Here is a 21,136-nt window from a genome sequence, read left to right as displayed (position 1 = left end):
TTATGGTGAGTAATGCTAGTTATCCTGATGTTCGTAGCATAACTTTTAGTAGATCTGTCGCACTTTGTTGCTTATTGTTTACGAATATCATGTTGTCTTTATGCGATCATGCCATCATCTTATACTAGCTCTTGTTGTATAGAGTTAGCTGTGTAAAGACAACGCCCTGCTTCTTTTATGTTTAACAAATTTGATCTGTTATGGTTTGCTCTTATTCTTAAGAGTTGGCATAATATCTGCTAGGTTAGGCCTTGCAAACGGATTGGATGATCCGGTGGCGTGTTAGATGCTTTGCTTTAGTCTTAACAAGGAATTGATCCGGGAATCGGCTCTTGCTAGTTCTTATGCCTCTGTTTTGGGTTATGGTTTAGTTATCTGTTACGTTCATTAGGCCCAGTCACATGTAGGATGTTCCGATCTAGCGGTGAAGCTTTTACCATCGTGTATTAGATTAGTTAGATTTAATTGAAGTAGCTTTACAGTTATTTGCTTTATTCACCGATATCTGGATGCAAACAGATCCAATCTGACACCGGGACTCGATCGGCTCTTTAAAGCCGATGCAAGAGTCGTCCCGGGGAGCCGACCACGGCTCGGACTTATATTTCCACGTGTTTGTGTATGCAGGCAAATCGTTGCAAGCACGTTTGCACCTTCCTGATCGGGTATAGGTCAGGTGGCACGCCCTGCGTCTTCACAACCCGCGGCGTGTGCTGGAATTGCGGGCCGTCGACGAGGGAGCAGCGCCTGCCAGCGCCCCGGCAACCTCCCGGCTCTTCGTGTTGCCTGTCGCTGCTCGCCGGTGGGTTTCGACCGACAACAATATGATAGAGTAAAAAGAGCTAATTGCGATAAAAGGAATCGATCCAACTACGACGGGAAATCGAGAACTGAAAAATAATAGACGGAAAAGGTAACAAACTTTAGAACTTCATGGGACAACTTCTTGATAACACCAACATGGTGAAGGAAGATGATCGATGTGATTGTCGGTCAGCTAGCTTCGAAGAGTTATTAAGCTTCGGAAAGAAAAAGGCAAAAGGTGAAAACAAGGGTATTGGTTTCAGTACATCAATGAGAAGCAGCGGGTGTACTTTTTGTGGTTGAAACACGATAGATGACAAGATCGTGGCAGTAGCCAAGCTCAAGATTGCGCGCGGCACGATTCTGGGATTTAGGGTGGACTAGAGCCAAAACAAGTTGAATCCAGCCCGAGGTGAAAAGAAAATGAATTTGTTTTTCAGAACATATTTTGATGCTTAAAATAAATCTAGAACAGTCTAGATAACTATTTTAAATTAAACCCTCGAAAATATAATCCGAAGATCCGAAAATTTCCCAACAATTGCTGAAGATAGTTTGGGATACAAGAGTCCAAATAAAATATTTGAAACTCTTGAAAAATATTTTAGAGCCATTCAAATAATGAAATTAGCTCACAGGAAAATGAGAATAATTTCAAGAAAAAACTAGAAAATTCTTGGAAAACCCTAAAGATGGTTGTACACATTCTAAAAGATACTCACAATCCAAAATTAAATATTTTGGAGTGTGACACAGGCCGGGGCCCCCGACGTGGTGTACGCGCTGGCTCTGTGCCGCAGCGACATGGCCTTCAACAGCAACCTCGCCGGCTGCAGCGCCTGCATCACCGGCGCGTTCCAGTACGCGCAGCAGAGCTGCCCCAACGGCAAGGCCGCCGCCATGTACGACTTCAACTGCGCCCTCGGCTTCTCCGACGGCAGCACCATCCTCCGAACAGGGTTCTCCGACAGGAGCACCCTGTTCCAGTCCTGGTACTATCTGAACATCCCCGGCGGCGACCCTGCCACGGTGGGCGCCGGCGTCCGCGACATACTCAACCAGACCGGCCAGCTCGCTGCCGCCAGGAGCAGCAGGTCTGTCACCGCCTTCATGGACAGCTCCAGCGGCGCCATCAGGACCATGCTCTACCCCTTGGCGCAGTGCACGCCGGACCTGTCCGCCGCAGACTGTCTGGCGTGCCTGCAGCGGCTTGTCGGCGTGCTCAACACCACCACGTCGGTGCGCCTCGGAGGCCAAACCCACGTCCTGCGCTGCCACCTCAAGTACGAGAACATGAGGTTCTTCAACGATGACAATCCCTCCATGGCCCGGATCACACCATCGTCGTATGTGACTCCGGCACCGCCAGCTCCCACCACCAACAAAACTACTAGAGCTAGGCCGCCCTGGGTGATTCCCCTGATCGTGGCGCCTCCTGTGGCGGCGCTACTCTACTTCGTCGTCTTCTACTGCCGCCGCCGGTGAACAAGACGGAGATCGAGATACACAAGAGGTTAGTTATGGCTTCTTCCTTTATTTACTGCTTACCGATGAAGCATTATATTGCTTTCCAATATAATGACCCCATGCATCTATTTTACTGTCGTGCAGGCAATGTCAGATTCTTACGACAAAACAACAACTTGCAGCACCAAGGAGTGGATTGGGAAATGGAGGCCGAGCTCTCGAAGTTTTCGGTCTTCCACTTTGATGACATACTGGACGCCACAGATAACTTTTCCGAAGAGAACAAACTGGGGGAAGGTGGCTTTGGCCCCGTATACAAGGTAGTAAATGTTAAAATGTCATACATACTCCACTCCTGTCCTTCCTGTCGAATTTTCCTCATTTATATATACAGACACTATGGGAGAGTGCTACTTTGCCATGTGCCAAAGCACACGGCAAAGCCCTATATGCACACGGCAAAGAGCACACGGCATTCAGACGTCGGCAAAGGCGTCGTTTGCCGTGTGCCATTTATCCGGCACACGGCAAAACCTTTGCCGTGTGCCAAAGCTGAGCCACGGCAAAAAAAGCAGAAAACCTGGGAAGTGACGTGGCGGCCGCCTTTGCCGTGTGCCTGTAGACGTGGCACACAGCAAAGTTCAAATGTTTGCCGTGTGCCTTGGCTTTGGCACACGGTAAACATTGGTTTCTTTGCCGTGTGCCATGGTTTTTGCACACGGCCAAGGTCCCTGATCCTGTATTTTCTTTTTGTTTATTGCGTATATGGTACCCCAAATAATACAAACAGTTCACATATATCATAATAATCATCGCATGCAATCCAAATAAGCATCGGATGCATTCAATATTATCCAGAAATGCACAAATACAAATAAACTCTAGTATCGTTCATCGGCAACCACAAGTTTAAGTCAAATCCATACAAGTTCATACGGTAAAGCCCATACAAGTTCAAGTGCAAAGCTTGTCTCTAGAAATGAAGTCCATACACTTCACGGGGCCGACGGCGGCGGCGGCGGTGGCGGGTGCTGCGGCCACATCGGCGGGGGCGGCCATGTAGGCGTCTGCGACCAACCTGGCTGCCGCTACTGCTGCTGAATCCAAGCCACCCATTGTGGCGGTGGCCACACAAACTGCTGAGGCTGCTGAGTCTGCTGCACCGGAGGCGAGAAGTCAGGATTCACTGGCCCATCATTGGATGCCGCCGACTGATTCTGCACATAAGCTAATATATATTGTGTTACATAAGAATGAAACTACAAGCATTAGCCTAAGTTCTAAGTCATTGTAGATGTATCATAAGATATTATTTTTAAGTAAATCTAGGTTAATGCTAAGTCACTAAGACATTCCGAAACTCGATAGGAGTCAAAACCACTTACGATAGGAGGAGTTTCTGCACGACGAACAAGTGGGGCCGGAGGGAATTGTGGAGGCGAAACACCCATCGCCGAGCCCAGGCTTTGCATAAATGTTAGAGCTTGATCCAATTTTTGTTGCATGTCGTCCCGCTCGGCCCTCCATCTCTCCTCTGCCGCCTCCTGCCGTGCTTGGAAGGCTGCTTCCATCTGGGCCTAAAGGATTTGATCCCAGGGTTAGATTTCAAAGCGAACATATGTAAAAACGGAGGAACGACGGATGAAACAGAAATAACCTTGACAGCCTCAATCTGAGTCTGTGTAGTGTCTGGCCGTGGGCGTATGGCAGGGCTTGAGCTGGTACTCCTGGCTCGAATCTGCGAGAGAGTGGGAGTAGTCGCCGTGTCGACTAAGCTGTCGCCAAACCAGTACCGTCCATGCTTCTTGCCCCCTCCCGCCCTCATGACGACTTCTCCATCAATGGGCTCATTGATCGCATCAAACTTCGGCCCATGAACTTCTTGTGCCATCGAGGTGTACCCACTGAGGCGGCTATGGACGCTTGTGTTGCTGTACACTTCGGGCGGATCCTGCGGATTGAAGGTGACATCGGACGTCGCCTTTCCTTTGTGGGCCAAATAGTATGCCTGGACTTGGGTGCAAGGCACACCACCATGTGACGCCGACTGCGAAAAAAGGAAGATGATTAGAAATTATGCAGAATTGAGCGTTAGAATAAAGAAATTAATTCACATACATATCTAGCCACGTACGCCTTGAGGTTACGGTTGCCTTGATGGTGCGATGCACCTGGCATCAGCAAACACCGCTGCCGGGCAGCCTCGTGCATCTCCACCCACTCTTGCGAGCACCACCGGTCCACTATCATTTCCCAGCATGGATAATCATTGGCAATCCACCACGGAGGCACCTACACATAATCAATATCTAATACATTTAAGAAGAACAAATGGAGCATAGTTGATAACTCCTTAAGATTGAATCTTTACCCGCAAGTATTGTTCCCGGGTAAGTCTGATGTCTCTCGCAGGTCCTTTGTAGATCCTCACTTTTTCGATCCTAGCCTTGTAGTCGATGACGGCCTGGATGCGCGCCTCGTAAAGCATATCCGCCACCAACTTGTAACAAGCTCTGCTAGCCACCTGCATCACCCTGGGCATCATTCCCTCCTCGCATCTGTAGAAATCCTGCACAAAAACGTGAACAAAGTCATTATTTCAAAACCCGGTGCAATGAATATGATGTATTCGTAAATGTAGTTCCATGAGGACTTACCCATAATTCGTTCAACACCCAGTGCGCCTTGTTGTCAAATGCCCTGCCTTCCTCATCTGGTCCATCCGGTGCGGCGATGTAGTGCTCCCACGAAGAGGCTGGCTGACGTACCCCAGAAATATCCATGGCGCTTGGGTAGTGTCGCTTGCAGAGGAGGCCCAGGATGCCATTGGCCATGCGGTTGTGAGCAACACCTGGAACAACTATGTCAAAGTTCCTGCTCAAGTTATTGAGAGATAGTATTAGTGTCAATTGTGATTTTGAATATATCAAAAGGAAACGTATTGAAATCTTGTAAACTTACTTACCTTTTCCCGTCAGGTCGGAGGACCGGTCAGTGCTCTAGAGGTATCGGACGATCTGGGAGCCTCGAGGGGCCTCGCTGCCAAACGGCAGGTACGCCCAAGTCCTCCTCCTCCTCCTCCTCCTCCTCCTCCTCCGCCACCTCCGCCTCCTCCTCCACAAGAGGAGCACCTCTCCTGTGCCTGCTCCTCCTCCCAACCCTCTGTGACATCCCGGATTTTAAAATACTAAGCAAGGAAATATTAAACACATAATCATGCTTAGTAAGCAAGAGCAATTCAAGTTAAACTTTTCTTTTAGGAAATAATATAAGTGTGTTTTTGTGTATATGAAATTTTGCACATAAAATGACAGGTCAAATGAACTATAGTATTCGAGGTTTTAAACAATCTGTCGAATTTTAAACAAATATGCTTTGAAAATAATTTCTAAAATATAGCTCAAACGAACTTTTGCCCAAAACCAAAGTTATAGGTTTTCAAAAGACGAACAACTTTTGTGTTCAAAGTTTATCGAGTTGCTACACAAAACTGGGACAAAAAGTTGATTTTCGAAGCGTATACGATAATTTCAAATGCATTCAAGTTTCAATTTTTATCTTTCAAATCAGTGTTCAAATGAAAAAGTGCCTAAAACAAAAGTTGTAGATTTCGAAATTTTGAACAACTTTTGTATTCAAAAGTTTTCCATTTGGGGCCATGTAGAAGGAGAAAAACTGAATTTACAAACTGGAGTTTTGAACTTCACGTTATTGACGAAACTGCCCTCACTCCGTCTCCCTCTCTCCTTCCTCTCTGTTTCTCGCCGTGAAGTCGCCGTTCGCCACCGGACGTCGAGGCCGCCGGCCACGCGCCACGCCCCAGCCCTCTCCGCGCCCCTGGTGCCTTCCTGGAGCTTCTCGAACCGCCACGCGTCGCCGTCCCCTGCACGCACGCCGAGGTTGGCCGCCGAAGCGCCATGGCGACGTCGTGCCGCTACGGCCGACTGCGCCTCGCCCTTCTCTCGCCCTTGACCGCCTAGAGCCTTCCCTCGAGCTCAGATACATCCCCAACCCTTCCTTCTCCTCTCCTGAGCTCGAGAGCCTAGCGCCGCGCGCCTCCTTTTGCCTGGAACGGCCACCGTCGCTCACCATGGCCGCCGCCGAGGCTCGGCCTCCCGTGGAGGTCCCCTCTCCGGCCATCCTTCGCCCGGTCCGAGCCTGTAGTTAGTTTCCCCGAGCCCCCGTGCTGCTCGACAACCGTTTTCCCACCACCCAAGGCCATCAGAGCGCCGCCGCCGCGGTTCAGACCACCGCTGGCCGCCCGCCCGCTCCACGTCGAGCTCCCACCTCCGTCCTCCCACAGCTCCAATAAACCCCGGGAACGGCTTCACCTCGCCCCAACGGAGCTCCCAAGCCCAGCCAAGCCGCCTCCCCCTCGCCGGAGTGCCGCAGCCACGGCACAGGGCCGACGCCGACCGCCGGCGCCCGCGGACAGCACGCTACGGGCCACCCCAACCCCCACCGAGACCATCTGCGGGTGCGGCTCGAACTCCTCTTCATTTCCCCCAACCTAGCCCCCATCTCCGGTGCCTCCCCTCGCCGGAAAACGCCGTGCAAACTCTCCTCTGTTCTGTCCCGTCCGCCAGGGACCCTCCCTGAGAAGAAACAAACTTCCAGGGGGCTAGATGCAAAAGTTTGTTTCCTTTTTCTTTTGTTTTCAAAAACAGCAAACTTGTAAATTCCATATAAAATCGTAGAAAAATCAGAAAATGCAAAATAAAATGTTTTGGAATCCTTAGATCAAAACCTACAACTTTTGTTACAGTCACATGTTCATATTATACTTCTATTTTAATCTAGGATAAAGATTAGATTAAATAGCACACAAATGTATCTCCTGTTGTAGTAATGAACTAAGGCTAGTTTTTGGACAGAGTGCTACACCCTAGATTAATAGCTTACTGTAAAAATTTGAGGACATTTTGACAACTCTAGCTATAGGTTTCATTAGATCTTGGTTTATGATTGTGTGAAATAGAATTAAATGAACAGGGTTCTATACTAGTTTTATTGAGCTGAATTTTTATGGAAAAATTTTGGGAATTTTTAGTAATGTATAACTAGTCCTTTCGATTTAATCATGAATAAACTTTGTAAATCAAAAACCCTAGTTTCCTTCATTAGAAAAATCTCATAGTTTTACTAGAGCTTGAGTTTGAGTAGATGAACCTGCATGCCAAGTTTGAGAATCAATAACTTCCTACTTTGTCCTCTAAAAATAGACCTTTATCCCAGCAAAAGTTGTTTAACTTATTATTCATGTTTAATCTGCTTCATGAAAATAGCTGAAAATTTTATTGTAAGTTGGTACTTCAGTTTTGCTCCTTGCATCAAAATTTCAACCCCATGAGCTATGGGTAATTATAGTTTTGGACAAAGCATGTTATCTTTAGTTTTGTTAGAAGAAATAACTTTTGTATGTTTTGGTATATAATGAAAACCCCACTTTGATTTTATGAACTAAGTTGTGTTAAATAACTACTCTATAAATGTCTGCCCATGAAATGTTAATTTAGAAGTTTCACATCCAAACTCACCTCATGTTGGACGACAACTTTATCGTGAAGGAAAAATAATAAAACCTAAATTGCGAAACAACTTGGAACTTTGCATTCATACATATGCATTGTTGCATTTCATTTAGGTACGATAGATGTACCACGTGAAGGATGTGATGTTGAGGCCGAAGCAGGTCCCGAAGAAGCTCAAGTGAATTTCACAGACGCCGTTGAGAATCCGATCCCAACTCCAGAAGCCTCTAACTAACACTGACCTAGTGTTAATTCCACAAAAGCCCCGGAGCATATCCTATCTATTTTAAATTTATGCAACTTATTATTATTCCTATCTACTTGCGCATTTAAGTTTATAGGAGTTGCATGGAACCTTAGTTGCATGATCTTAGGTACCTATGCTTGAACACTAGTATGTGTAGGTCGCTAGATGGCTAGGCTAATGGTTCGGTAGATGTCGAGTGATTTCCTGTCACTCGCGAGAATTATAGGAATTGAATGTTTACTACATGCTGCAACTATAAGGCTCACGGGCGGGGTTGTGGTACTTGTGATACCCCGTCTGTTTAGTGAAAATGGATATGGCCGCAGTGTGTGGTAGTGGTGGTTAAGCTTTTGAACGTACTAACCACATGCCGAGAAATATGGTAATCGATAAGCTTAAGTACTGGATTGAACCGCAGCCGGAACATACCTTCCCACCGTCTTTGAACGTTGTTTCTCATGCGGCCACATGCGGGTACAAGAAGGCTCACGACCCGGCGTTGTACCGTGGCGTGGATTCTTGTAGTCGAGGGCGGTGGGCCTGTTCCGTGTAGCGGGAATTGAAGAGAAAAGTCGCGTGGGCGAAGCGAGACATCGATCCCCATGCGTGTGTGTTAGGTCTGCCTGGCCAGTTTAACAAATTCGATTCGAATCGTCCGCTTCTCACGGTTTGGGACTGCTTAACCCTTTTGCCACATAGAGTAAGAAGTGAAAGATGATGATGATGAATATGGTTGGTTGGATGATGAAAGATAATTGTTTTCCACCATGTATGCTATTGGATAGATGCTCACCTAGAATGGTTAATTGAACTAGAATTCAGAAGCTAAAACCTGAAATTAAGGATCTACTCTTTACTGCTTTTCGGCAAACAAACCCCTCCAGCCAAAAGCCTTGCATGTCTAGATAAAGGGTTAAGTATACCCTTAGTCGGGTAAGCCTTGCTGAGTATAAGTATACTCAGCCTTGCTTGTGGCTTTGTTTTTCAGGTGGTACATTTGAGGATGGATGATGTCATGTACGGGCTTCATCATGACGTCTTGTTTCGTCGCTAGACTATCGTTCGTTCTCCGTCACTCTTGAACTCTGTTATACTTTTATGAATTCAAACTTGGTTTGTAATAATAATAGTTCAATTTCATACTCTGCGCTATAAAATTTGTGGAATGTTACATTCTCTGGACTGCTTTGTCGATCATGTTTCAAGTGGTTTAATCGGGATTTTACCCGACAGCACTGCCGGATTACTCGGTTTTAAGTGCGTGTTAACCCTAGTTACTGTTTCGGTGTTGGTTAGCGCACTTAAGCCGGATTAATTTGGGCAGGGCTGCCACAGCTGGTATCAGAGCTGTAAAGCATACTTCCGAGAGTGTGACAAACCTTAAAAACCTGTTTTCTTAAAGACTTGACCACAAAAATTGCGTTTGCAGATGCGTTGGTCCGTTAAGGATTGTGCCTAGATCGTAAAGCCCTATGGAAAATTATGAGAGTTTTGTTAGGTGGCTATTTACTTATGGTTTATTTATATCTGACTTCCAGCACTTTACATTTCTGTCAAACCTTACTTTTGTGCACAACCAACCCTTAAATTCTGTAACGACGCACCTACGCTAAGGTAAGAAGGTAAGGATCCTCAGTCAGCTGAAGGAGTCTGACCTTCCCGTCGGTGATGCGAGCCGAACGTTGCCCTCAAGCAGTGGCTTACTTGAGGTGCTGCCAATATATCAACTATCGGTTGACTATATTGGGAGTAAAGTATACTCAGTCAGCTGAGGGAGTCTGACCTTCCCGTCGGTGATGCGAACCGAACGCTGTGCTCAAGCAGTGGCCTACTTGAGCTGCTGCCAATATACCGACAATCAGTCGATTATATTGGGAGTAAAGGAACTTGTGAATACGCTATCTCAGTAGCGTATGTTAACGTTGGCCATACGGCGGAAAATTGTATGGCTGTCGTTTCTATAGTAAACGGTAATGTATGGGTGAATATGTGGGCAACTGCATATGCGTTACCCATGTGGCGTAGGACACATGGGGGCCGTTCGTGAGTGCTGGCACGAAGGGTCCAGTCGTAAATATTTATATATATTTATGTTGTTCATTTCCTACAGGTACGCTAACCCCGATTGCGATAGGTTAAGAACGAATAGAATTCGGTTAAATATATATAGGGAGAGACGTAATTTGTGCCAAGCCACTGGTGCTAACCCCGTAAGTCCAAAGCTATTTGGCAGTTGTTTTGTTTTGTGAGGACGTATAGGACGTGCATGCATCATGGCATATCTTGGTTTGGTTGATTGCCTTTCTTGATATGTTGTTTTACTAAAATGTGTTGTTCTTACCTGAATGTCCTCCTAGGTTGCTGTTGTAGTAATGCGACCGACGTAATATGCTAGTTCAATCTTGAGTTGAGAAGGTCCTTTTGTAAGTTAGTGGCTTTGGGTCTTGTGTGAACTTTACCGTTGATCTTAACCTGCCAATCGATCCAACCCTTGATCAATGCATGAATCTATTCCTATCAAAACCATTGTTCCTTTTTCTTTTATGGCTCCCTGGCTAAACCATGATGTTTGTTAATAAGACCCCATCAATAATCATTCTATTCCTCTTGGTGTTATGCCTGATCTTGCTGGCTGCCTTGATTCCAACTTTTAAAAAAAACTTGTACCTTCATTCTTGCTCAGTTAATTTTGGATAAATTAAAAAGATTCATGATAATAATAACATTTGAAATACAGTTTTTGATGCAGCAATCATGCATCACATCATTTCATGCCATTCGTCAGTGCATGGTGTTGCATCATAATCGGGAATTTGTAGACTGACTAATGGGTATGCGTTTGAGTACCACTTCGTGGGTTGTCTCAGGTTCCTATCTTGTCGTTGTTGGCGCTATTGGGTTTCCACTCTTGATTTCTCTTGTGGTGGTGTTTAGTCACGTGACCTTGATGCCGCGACGGAACCTAGACTCTCGTGTGCGCTGCAGCCACATGATTGAGCTACTAGGAGCGCGCTGGTGTCTAGGTATGTGTGACGTAACTCACTGCAATCCCTTTCTATGCAACCTTATTAGTGTCATAACTTCTGATCCTTACTCAAGGGTATAGGGCTAACGAGATTTAGTCACGGGAAAATAGGTGCGGTATGCGCATTGCACTATGTGCATCATCAACTCATCCATATGTGCATCATGCTTGTGTATCTCATACATGCATCCGTCAAGAGCATCATCATCATTGCATCAGAATGTATGCAAAATTGGGTCAGCCTCATGGCAATTGCATCATGTCATAAGCACCATTTCAATTGCGTATAAAACATTTCGTCATTGCATTGCATCAGCTTTGCAATCATACATCTCGTGGGTGTATCATTCTTATGGTCATTGAGCATATGCATCTCGCATCATACTGTTTAATTTAATCACCAGTTTGAGCAAGAATGACCTTGAGCAAAAACTCACCTTGATATTTTTTCTATTTAGATTCACCACCAGTTTGAGAAATTGTTTCTTCCAGGACTTAGATCCTCTCTTCTCTGCAAAATCCTGCTATATGTTGGTACTAGAATAGTCCACCAGTCCTTTCCAGCCGACTTTGGTGGTGATTGTGTCCGCATATTTTATCCACAGACTTTTGCTGCAAAAACTAAAGCCCTGGAGCTTTTTAATGTGGAAAAACAATTGATTAGTTCACACAATGGTATGATTAATCTCTACCACTCATATACCATACCTTGTATTTGGATCACCTCTTCGCTATCCATCTTTCTCATAATGCCATACCGGAAATTCTTGTTAGAGATATGCTCCTTAGTGGTGTTATTAGTAACGACTGGCAGTACTACGACAGAAACGAGTGAGAGTCTCCTATGAACAACCAACACCAGGTTCTATCACTTGGCCCACGCAGGTGTCGCGTGAGCCTTCCTCAACTCTGTCTCTATTGTCTATCTGGAGATCTATATATCGGATCCCAAAATCGAGTGAGCCTTTCTTCCGAAGACGCGAAGAGGACAATCATCGAAGGAACTGGTAATGGATGTGAATGTGGGAAGACTCCAAGAAGTGGTAGACAAGGGACTCCGTTTAATCTGCCCAGATGCTCAAGCAATCTATGCCATTACCATTGGAACAAGAGGGCATCAAACGCACAAAGTTGGACAAGTTACCAATCGGACAAAATCGTAGGAGATATCGTGTTTCCTATACCTTGCTTCTTAAACTTTCTCTAAGTTCTCCATTCTTATCTGCAAAGAATCATATCGCCAACATCAATCTTCTCTATTGTGACTTTGTCCTACTGACTTTGATGGTTAGTCTATTCCCCTTCCCTCGAGAATCTTTCGTTCGGAATCTCGGGACGAGATTCTTTTTAAGGGGGGTAGGCTGTGACATCCCGGATTTTAAAATACTAAGCAAGGAAATATTAAACACATAATCATGCTTAGTAAGCAAAGAGCAATTCAAGTTAAACTTTTCTTTTGGGAAATAATATAAGTGTGTTTTTGTGTATATGAAATTTTGCACATAAAATGACAGGTCAAATGAACTATAGTATTCGAGGTTTTAAACAATCTGTCGAATTTTAAACAAATATGCTTTGAAAATAATTTCTAAAATATAGCTCAAACGAACTTTTGCCCAAAATCAAAGTTATAGGTTTTCAAAAGACGAACAACTTTCGTGTTCAAAGTTTTTCGAGTTGCTACACAAAACTGGGACAAAAAGTTGATTTTCGAAGCGTATACGATAATTTCAAATGCATTCAAGTTTCAATTTTTATCTTTCAAATCAGTGTTCAAATAAAAAAGTGCCTAAAACAAAAGTTGTATATCTCGAACTTTTGAACAACTTTGGTATTCAAAAGTTTTTCATTTGGGGCCATGTAGAAGGAGAAAAACTGAATTTACAAACTGGAGTTTTGAACTTCGCGTTATTTATGAAACTGCCCTCACTCCGTCTCCCTCTCTCCTTCCTCTCTGTTTCTCGCCGTGAAGTCGCCGTTCGCCACCGGATGTCGAGGCCGCCGGCCACGCACCGTGCCCCAGCCCTCTCCGCGCCCCTGGTGCCTTCCTGGAGCTTCTCGAACCGCCACGCGTCGCCGTCCCCTGCACGCACACCGAGGTTGGCCGCCGAAGCGCCACGGCGACGTCGTGCCGCTACGGCCGACTGCGCCTCGCCCTTCTCTCGCCCTTGACCGCCTAGAGCCTTCCCTCGAGCTCAGATACGTCCCCAACCCTTCCTTCTCCTCTCCTGAGCTCGAGAGCCTAGCGCCGTGCGCCTCCTTTTGCCTGGAACGGCCACCGTCGCTCACCATGGCCGCCGCCGAGGCTCGGCCTCCCGTGGAGGTCCCCTCTCCGGCCATCCTTCGCCCGGTCCGAGCCTGTAGTTAGTTTCCCCGAGCCCCCGTGCTGCTCGACGACCGTTTCCCCACCACCCAAGGCCATCAGAGCGCCGCCGCCGCGGTTCAGACCGCCGCCGGCCGCCCGCTCCACGTCGAGCTCCCACCTCCGCCCTCCCACAGCTCCAATAAACCCCGGGAACGGCTTCACCTCGCCACAACGGAGCTCCCAAGCCCAGCCAAGCCGCCTCCCCCTCGCCGGAGTGCCGCAGCCACGGCACAGGGCCGACGCCGACCACCGGCGCCCGCGGACAGCCCGCTACGGGCCACCCCAACCCCCACCGAGACCATCTGCGGGTGCGGCTCGAATTCCTCTTCATTTCCCCCAACCTAGCCCCCACCTCCGGTGCCTCCCCTCGCCAGAAAACGCCGCGCAAACTCTCCTCTGTTCTGTCCCGTCCGCCAGGGACCCTCCCTGAGAAGAAACAAACTTCTAGGGGCCTAGATGCAAAAGTTCGTTTCCTTTTTCTTTTGTTTTCAAAAACAAAAAACTTGTAAATTCCATATAAAATTGTAGAAAAATCAGAAAACTTCAAACTAAAATGTTTTGGAATCCTTAGATCAAAACCTACAACTTTTGTTACAGTCACATGTTCATATTATGCTTCTATTTTAATCTAGTATAAAGATTAGATTAAATAGCACACAAATGTATCTCCTGTTGTATTCATGAACTAAGGTTAGTTTTTGGACAGATTTCTACACCCTAGATTAATAGCTTACTGTAAAATTTTGAGGACATTTTGACAAATATAGCTATAGGTTTTATTAGATCTTGGTTTATGATTGTGTTAAATAGAATTAAATCCACAGGGTTCTATACGAGTTTTACTGACCTGAATTTTTTACTACAGCCTTAACTTTGTTTATGGATCCTATGGAAAATTTTTGGGAATTTTTAGTAATGTATAACTAGTCCTTTCGATTTAATCATGAATAAACTTTGTAAATCAAAAACCCTAGTTTCCTTCTTTAGAAAAATCTCATAGTTTTACTAGAGCTTGAGTTTGAGTAGATGAACCTGCATGCCAAGTTTGAGAATCAATAACTTCCACTTTGTCATGTAAAAATAGACCTTTATCCCAGCAAAAGTTGTTTAACTTATTATTCATGTTTAATCTGCTTCATGAAAATAGCTGAAAATTTTATTGTAAGTTGGTACTTCAGTTTTGCTCCTTGCATCAAAATTTCAACCCCATGAGCTATGGGTAATTATAGTTTTGGACAAAGCATGTTATCTTTAGTTTTGTTAGAAGAAATAACTTTCGTATGTTTTGGTATATAATGAAAACCCCACTTTGATTTTATGAACTAAGTTGTGTTAAATAACTACTCTATAAATGTCTGCCCAGGAAATGTTAAATAAGAAGTTTCACATCCAAACTCACCTCATGTTGGACGACAACTTTATCATGAAGGAAAAATAATAAAACCTAAATTGCGAAACAACTCGGAACTTTGCATTCATACATATGCATTGTTGCATTTCATTTAGGTACGATAGATGTACCACGTGAAAGATGTGATGTTGAGGCTGAAGCAGGTCCCGGAGAAGCTCAAGTGAATTTCACAAACGCCGTTGAGAATCCGATCCCAACTCCAGAAGCCTCTAACTAACACTGACCTAGTGTTAATTCCAAGCAAGCCCCGGAGCATATCTTATCTATTTTTAATTTATGCAACTTATTATTATTCCTATCTACTTGCGCATTTAAGTTTATAGGAGTTGCATGGAACCTTAGTTGCATGATCTTAGGTACCTATGCTTGAACACTAGTATGTGTAGGTCGCTAGATGGCTAGGCTAATGGTTCGGTAGAAGTCGAGTGATTTCCTGTCACTCGCGAGAATTATAGGAATTGAATATTTACTACATGCTGCAACTATAAGGCTCACGGGCGGGGTTGTGGTACTTGTGATACCCCGTCTGTTTAGTAAAAATGGATAAGGCCGCAGTGTGTGGTAGTGGTGGTTAAGCTTTTGAACGTACTAACCACATGCCGAGAAATATGGTAATCGGTAAGCTTAAGTACTGGATTGAACCGCAGCCGGAACATACCTTCCCACCGTCTTTGAACGTTGTTTCTCATGCGGCCACATGCGGGTGCAAGAAGGCTCACGACCCGGCATCGTACCGTGGCGTGGATTCTTGTAGTCGAGGGCGGTGGGCCTGTTCCATGCAGCGGGAATTGAAGGGAAATGTCACGTGGGCGAAGCGAGACATCGATCCCCATGCGTGTGTGTTAGGTCTGCCTGGCCAGGTTAACAAATTCGATTCGAATCGTTCGCTTCTCACGGTTTGGGACTGCTTAACCCTTTTGCCACATAGAGTAAGAAGTGAAAGATGATGATGATGAATATGGTTGGTTGGATGATGAAAGATAATTGTTTCCCACCATGTATGCTGTTGGATAGATGCTCACCTAGAATGGTAAATTGAACTAGAATTCGGAAGCTAAAACCTGAAATTAAGGATCTACTCTTTACTGCTTTTCGGCAAACAAACCCCTCCAGCCAAAAGCCTTGCATGTCTAGATAAAGGGCTAAGTATACCCTTAGTCGGGTAAGCCTTGCTGAGTATTAGTATACTCAGCCTTGCTTGTGGCTTTGTTTTTCAGGTGGTACATTTGAGGATGGATGACGTCATGTACGGGCTTCATCATGACATCTTGTTTCGTCGCTAGACTATCGTTTGTTCTCCGTCACTCTTGAACTCTGTTATACTTTTATGAATTCAAACTTGGTTTGTAATAAAAATAGTTCAATTTCATACTCTGCGCTGTAAAATTTGTGGAATGTTACATTCTCTGGACTGCTTTGTCGATCCTGTTTCAAGTGGTTTAATCGGGATTTTACCCAACAGCACTGCCGGATTACTCCGTTTTAAGTGCGTGTTAACCCTAGTTACTGTTTCGGTGTTGGTTAGCGCACTTAAGCCGGATTAATTTGGGCGGGGCTGCCACACCCTCCCTCCTGAAGCCGTGCCGGAGCCCTCAGCGGCGTCGCGCGTCGACGAACCCGCTCCACTCCTCCGACTTCTCCTGCCTGTCCGTCGAGTCCTCTGGGAGGACTCACCTGCCTGGGTAGATCTGCCGCCCAATAGGTCTGTGAGTGACCTCATCAAACCTCTGCCGCGCCCCGCCATCGCCGAACAATCTCCTGAAATTAAAATGAGTAAATCAATCAGTAGATGTCATTAAAAATAGTACAATTAGTATATAAAGTAAGTACAATGACTAAAATAAACAAAAATAGTACAAAAAATTAAGTAGTACGGTTCTTACATGTATTAAAAATAGTCATCATGATCCAGATTAGCTGGATCATATGTCTCATCATCGCTATCACGTGTGTCGATATAATCACCATCGATCTCCATAGGAGGAACACTGTCATCATCACTGTCATTGTCTAAGCGTAATTGCTCTAGTAATTCTAAGTCCTTGACATTGTGAACCTCATCCCCTGCATCGTCGTTATCAATTATTTCATTGTCCTGTTCCATTCCCATCGCTTCGGTTAAGTCTATCTGAAAAGTCCCATCTATCCCATCTTCTTGAAAGAACTCACCGGCATGTGTTTGGGTCTATGTTGTAATCTTCATTGTTCGGGACAGGTAATTTACCGTGTGGCGATACCTTGTACACAACATCCCAACCCTTGAGACAATTGTCGGTTTGGTATGGATATGAGAGATAATAAACTTGCGTGGCTTGTTGAGCCACAATATAGACATCATCTCCTGGATACACGGACGCTTGTTGAACATCAACTAGCCCAAGATTCAGAGTCCGTCTCACAGCATGAGGTTCAAACCAATGGCATTTGAATATGACAGGTTTCAGAGGTTTCGACCCATGAAACGTGAGTTCGTATATTTCTTCGATTCTTCCATAGTACTCGAGCCCATCGTCTCCTGGCGTAAACACTCCGGAATTTGTGGTCCTTCTATTCGGCCGACTCTGCTCGTGACTTGTGTGGAAACGATATCCATTCACATCATAAGCTCCAAATGACTTGACTCTATAGGCACAACCATTGGCAACCTGACGCAACTCAGCATTCACTGAGGCATCAGTTTGGGTCTGCAAGTTCAAGCAGGCCCAATTATGTACACGTCCGAGCAACTTGTAAAATCATACTACGAAAGAGCCACGACGTAGACATTACCTTTTGTTTGAACCAAAAAATAAAATCAGGCTTTCCATTTCCCACACCCTGTCTAAGAAGGGTCTCAGCTTCCTGGAAGGTAGGTATCCTTGATCGATGCCAGAATTGCACATGAAATTCCCTGGTCGAAAGAGAAACGAACGGGTTGGATGCCGAAAAAGAAGTACTCGAGAACTAAATGAATGCAGAGAACTTATTGTATGTACGGCTGCACTTCGGATAGGTTGGTCAACACATATAGCATGATACTGCGCCACTCTTCAAAATTTAAGGTCTTGATGCTCGCAACACTTGCACTTCCGAGTTGCCCTTTGAAAAGGCTGAGGTTCGAGTCAGCTTCCCCAGCATTGTAACATGAGGGTGGATTATGCACGCTTGGAAGATTCTCAGTATAATATTTCGATGTGAATTTTGACACCTCCTCTAGAATGTATGCCTCTGCGATGGAAGCTTCCATTTTGCATTTATTTTTACATTTAGTTCGAAGGACTTTTTGACATCTCTCAATTGAGTAGCACCAACGATCTTGCACTGGACCCCCCATTCGTGCCTCGTACGGTAGGTGCAAAATCATATGCTGCATCGGGTTGAAGAAGCCTGGTGGAAATATCTTCTCCAACTTACAGAGCAACACAGGCGCCATTCTTTCCATTTCTTCAATAACGGTCAGAGATAACTCCTTAGCATAAAGCTGGCGGAAGAAAAAGCTCAACTCTGCCAGCACTTGCCAGACTTGATCAGGGAGGTATCCTCAAACCATCACTGGAAGAAGCCTCTCTAACCATATGTGATAGTCATGACTCTTGAGCCCGTTGATTCGCATAGTAGACAAGTTGACTCCCCTCCTAAGATTCGCTGCATACCCATCAGGGAACATTAAGGTTTGAAACCACTCTAGCACTTCCCTCCTCTGGGGCCTCGTCAGGACAAAATCGTCCTTAGGCTTTTTCCATGCCTTGCCTGACGCAGGAGGCCTCATGTCTAGCTTCGGTCTATCGCATAATGTTGCTTGATCCACTCTGGCCTTAACGTTGTCCTTTGTCTTCTCTACAATGTCCATGATAGTTCCGAACAGTGCCTCGGCGACATTCTTTTTAGAGTGCATCATATCAATGTTATGTGGAAGGAGGAGATCTTGCATGTAGGGAAGCCTCCACAAGCCCGACTTCTGCGCCCATGCATGTTGCTGACCATATCCCTCAAAACCACCATCTGCATTAGCCACGAGACTATCTAACTGAGCACGAACACCAGCACCTGTCATAATATGAGGGGGAAGGTCCAGAACTTCGACACCTTTCGTGAAGTTCTTCTTATCGCGTCTGAATGGATGGTCAAGAGGGAGGAATTGTCGATGTTTGTCGAACGAACAATATTTCTGACCCTTCCGCAACCATATGAACAAAGATGTTGTGTCAAGAGGGAGGCCTAACGACCTCATTTCTCATACAATTGCCTTCACCATGGTAGGTCCATCGGGTACAGTCTCTCGTAAATCCATAATTGCAAAGATGTTGTGTCATGACTTCCCGTGTCTGTCGACGCGTGTTTCCACATTTGGTGCAGGGACACCAAGTGCATGAGCCTCCTTTAACCTTTGCAAATGCTCGATCCAAGAAAGTCTCGGTCTTCTGAATCCATTCCAAGGTCAACTCCCCCCATGTTTCCAACCGGAGTACATCCACGCACAGTCGTCCATACTCTATCATATCAACGAGTAATATAATATACAAGAGAATGTTTGCATCTACACGATGTCCAAACATTCTACTAGGTTAAGATAGGTCCTAATCCCACCCGAAGATGCGTAGGTTGAGTCGATTTCCATGCTCTACTCCGATTCGGGACAGAATTTCGGCAGCATTTCGCCGCTGTTCTCCAAATACACGTCCCGGAAGAGAGATTGTGTATCCGGAGAACAACGGGGAAATAATGCCGATACTCTGTCTCGAATGCGAGTAGAACATGGAAACTAACTCCATCTACGCATCCTCGGGCTGTCCAAAAAACGTGGACAATTCGAAATAGACACAGTCGTACATATGCAAAGTTTTGCATATTTCCATCCGTATCTATTTCGAACGGGAGACGCCTAACTAGGTTACGTGATATACAAACATGCGGTACGAAAAGTGGACTACTCTTGTATGCCTCACCTTGCTATATGGTCCGGTGGCGGAGGCCGACGACGGGAACTAGGTGGCAGTGCTCGGTCCTGAAAAAAAAAGAATAATATGTGTGAAATTATAATCAATAATTTGTTACTATTGGTCATCTCAATAAAAAAGTATTGAACTATTGTTGTATGCCTCAGATATGTTTCGTTTCATTTGATCTTGAACTTGCAGCATAAGAAATCATCTAAAAAAAGTTCGTGATATACATGGAACCATGTGACACATCCAGCCCAACCATCATATCAACACAAACGAGAGTTTGCTTTGGGCATGGATGTGTCACATGGTTTGATGACAATCATGAGAAATATAACCACAAGCTCAAGATCATCATACGCTACCCAGACCAAATCTAGGTAAGAATTTATATCATCACAGGCAACGAGGTTATGTAATCTACTACGAACATTAGACGGAGGCAGGGTCTTTTGCACGTGCTCACCTAGGGCTCGACGGCGGACGAGACGGTCGGCCGTGAAGTAGTGGACGTCGGCGGCACGTCAAGCGTGGGTGCGGGGAGCGGGGAGCGTCGGCGCGGCGATCGTGGGCGCGGCGAGCGTGGCCGCGGCGAGCAGCGATCGTTGCCGCGGCGAGAAGTGGAGTATGAGGAAAATTTGACAGGAAGGACAGGAGTGAAGTATGTACGACATTTTAACATTTACTACCTTGTATACGGGGCCAAAGCCACCTTCCCCCAGTTTGTTCTCTTCGGAAAAGTTATCTGTGGCGTCCAGTATGTCATCGAAGTTGAAGACCGAAAACTCCGAGAGCTCGGCCTCCATTTCCCAATCCACTCCTTGGTGCTGCAAGTTGTTGTTTTGTCGTAAGAATCTGACATTGCCTGCACGACAGTAAAAGAGATGCATGGGGTCATTATATTGGAAAGCAATATAATGCTTCATCGGTAAGCAGTAAATAAAGGAAGAAGCCATAACTAACCTCTTGTGTATCTCGATCTCCGTCTTGTTCGCCGGCGGCGGTAGTAGAAGACGACGAAGTAGAGCAGCGCCGCCACAGGAGGCGCCACGATCAGGGGAATCACCCAGGGCGGCCTAGCTCTAGTAGTTTTGTTGGTGGTTGGAGCCGGCGGTGCCGGAGTCACAGACGACGACGGCGTGATCCAGACCATGGAGGCGTTGTCATCGTGTTATAGCCATAAATTAACAGGATTAATTTATGGGCCGAAAGCAAGATGGGCTTAAAGCAGAAGATTGAAGAAGGCTTGTAAATCGGCTCCTGCATGAGCATTTGGGCCACATGGGCCATGTATCTTAGATTTAGTTCAAGATTAGAGATAGAGTCCAATCGGGACAAGATTAGTTTAGATTATTTCCCAAGTC

General features: G+C 45.6%; 1 pseudogene; it reads right to left on the bottom strand.

Moving 5' to 3' along the window:
- LOC120647478 overlaps window positions 1-20,925 on the bottom strand; it is a 46,820-nt pseudogene extending 25,895 nt beyond the window's left edge.
- Window positions 20,926-21,136: the final 211 nt, after the last annotated feature.

The sequence above is a fragment of the Panicum virgatum genome, chromosome 1K (assembly GCF_016808335.1).
Source record: "Panicum virgatum strain AP13 chromosome 1K, P.virgatum_v5, whole genome shotgun sequence".
NCBI lineage: Eukaryota > Viridiplantae > Streptophyta > Magnoliopsida > Poales > Poaceae > Panicum > Panicum virgatum.
This window is presented reverse-complemented; position numbering and strand designations above follow the sequence as displayed.